General features: G+C 32.0%; 1 protein-coding gene across 2 annotated transcripts in view; it reads left to right on the top strand.

The window, feature by feature from the left end:
- Positions 1 to 494, top strand: part of LOC137629690 (baculoviral IAP repeat-containing protein 7-like) — a 7,500-nt gene extending 7,006 nt beyond the window's left edge. The window contains exon 6 of one of the 2 annotated variants that reach the window (XM_068361247.1): positions 1 to 494. This exon is cut by the window's left edge and continues 454 nt beyond it. The gene's annotated coding sequence lies outside the window, so the exon portion shown is untranslated. The other variant, XM_068361246.1, reaches the window with a different exon arrangement.
- The last annotated feature ends 2,006 nt before the right edge of the window (positions 495 to 2,500 follow it).

The following is a 2,500-nucleotide window of genomic DNA, read 5'->3' as shown; positions in this document are numbered from 1 at the left end:
GTTGTGGCCCCGTTCTAAAGAAAATTCTTGAACATTGGTTTTCACGGCAAAGGAACCTCTAAGTAGAATTCATACGATAAAAAAAATATGAAGTTGCATTTTAATTAAATAATTTATGCATATGGAAGCCCAGTGAGTTTTCCTTTTTTTGTATAATGAATAAAATTAAAACTATAAGAAAAGACATAAACTACTTTCATTGCGATCATTTATCCAATATTCACTTATATACATGATTGCTTGCTCATTTGTAAAGCAATTTAGGGCTTTGAAAATTGCAAGAGGAATCACACAATGGATTTTCGATAAAATTCTTTCAGTTGGTTTAAGATTCATCGGGATTTTTCTAAAATCATCACATCAATTTCACCGTTAACAACACGATTTCAACATTTCATCATAGCCAGACCGTTGGCAATGCAGAGTAATTCTTTGAAAATTAGCAGATTACACATGAATATGCAAATATAAGAAATAAATTTTTACAGACATATCCATTACACGCAAAGAACTCATAATACTGAAAACATCCTGTACCCGAATTAAAAAATATAAACTCATTGGCTGTATCATTAACCTTCCTTAATAGCCATAAGGGATTTTGTAAATCATGATTAAGATCGATTTAGGTATGGCGAATCGATGCACTTATACTTCAAGATATAAGTATATTGCATGAAAGCGTAATATGTATCTATAAGCTTGAAAGCATATACAAGTAAATATATCGCATGAGGGTACTTTATTTGATTATAGATTGGAAAGTATGATTGTGATATATGAGAGAATTGCATGAGCATAAATTTGAAAGCATGGGCATATTATATGAAAGTACTGCATATACAGTATGTATAAGGTTGAAAAAATAGATTTACTATACATGAAAGGACCGTATGTGTTTATATTTTAGCAGTTTGGAGAAATACCTTTTATGAACTGATCTGATTTTTTCGGCTTAGGAGTTAGAGATCTAAATACGAAGTGAAGATTTTGTGTTTGGAACTCCGGAGCAAGAACTGAGGTAGATGTTCATTATAAGCAAATAATGGAAGATTTATTATTATTATCATCATTAGCTAAGCAACAACCCTAGTTGAAAAAAGCAAGATGCCATAAGCCCTAGGGAAAATGGCCCAATTAGGAAAGGAATTAAGGAAATAAATAAACGATATGAGAAATGATTAACAATTAATAAAATATTAAAGAAAAAAAAACAGTAACAACATCAAAACAGATATTTGATATATAAACTATAAAAAGACTCATGTCAGCCTGTTCAACATAAAAACATTTGCTGCAAGTTTGAACTTTTGAAGTTCTACTGATTCAACTATCCGATTAGGAAGATCATTCCACAGCTTGGTCACAGCTGGAATAAACCCCATTCAATTAAAACCGATTCAATTATCCGATTAGGAAGATCATTCCACAGCTTAGTCACAGCTGGAATAAAACCGATTCAATTATCCGATTAGGAAGATCATTCCACAGCTTGGTCACAGCTGGAATAAACCCCATTCAATTAAAACCGATTCAATTATCCGATTAGGAAGATCATTCCACAGCTTAGTCACAGCTGGAATAAAACCGATTCAATTATCCGATTAGGAAGATCATTCCACAGCTTGGTCACAGCTGGAATAAACCCCATTCAATTAAAACCGATTCAATTATCCGATTAGGAAGATCATTCCACAGCTTGGTCACAGCTGGAATAAAACCCATTCAATTAAAACTGATTCAATTATCCGATTAGGAAGATCACTCCACAGCTTGGTCACAGCTGGAATAAAACCGGGAGAGATAGAGAAGGACGTCTCCTGAAGAAGGAATAAGACCAAGTGTCTTTGCGAGCAGAAGATCCGTTTATGGGAGACTAAACTATTATTGAATGAGTTTGCTGAAGGAAGCATAAAGAAAGGGGAGACTCCATAAGCAATAGCGAGAGAGGTACGAATAGCTTCGCCAACAATAACATAAATAAAGCGATTTGATAATGCATTTGAAAGGGTATTTACTGTGTATATGAAGTCATCGGGACAAAATGGGTGGTGAGAGGCAGATGAAAAGAGGAAAACCCCTAGATTTATAATAGAACACTGCGATGCTGATGATATTATTATTATTATTAGTAGTAGTAGTAGTAGTAGTAGTAGTGGCAGTAGTAGAAGTAGTATTAGTAATAGTATTATTATTATTATTATTATTATTATTATTATTATTATTATTATTATTATTATTAGCTAAGCTACGACCCTAGTTGGAAAAGTAGAATGCTATAAGCCCAAGGGCCCAAGAGGGAAAATGGCCAATAACAACAACAACAACAACAATAATAATAATAATAATAATAATAATAATAATAATAATAATAATAATAATAATAATAATAATAATAATAATAATAATAATTTTGATAATTTCAATAATAATCTTATTAGTTATTATGAGGAGAGGAAATAAAGAAACATAGAATAGTGCGCATGTGTGTACCTTCAAG

This window comes from Palaemon carinicauda, chromosome 37, assembly GCF_036898095.1.
Source record: "Palaemon carinicauda isolate YSFRI2023 chromosome 37, ASM3689809v2, whole genome shotgun sequence".
In the NCBI taxonomy this organism is placed as follows: domain Eukaryota; kingdom Metazoa; phylum Arthropoda; class Malacostraca; order Decapoda; family Palaemonidae; genus Palaemon; species Palaemon carinicauda.
The sequence above is the reverse complement of the archived record's forward strand: the minus strand, read 5'-3'. Positions and strand labels throughout refer to the sequence as shown.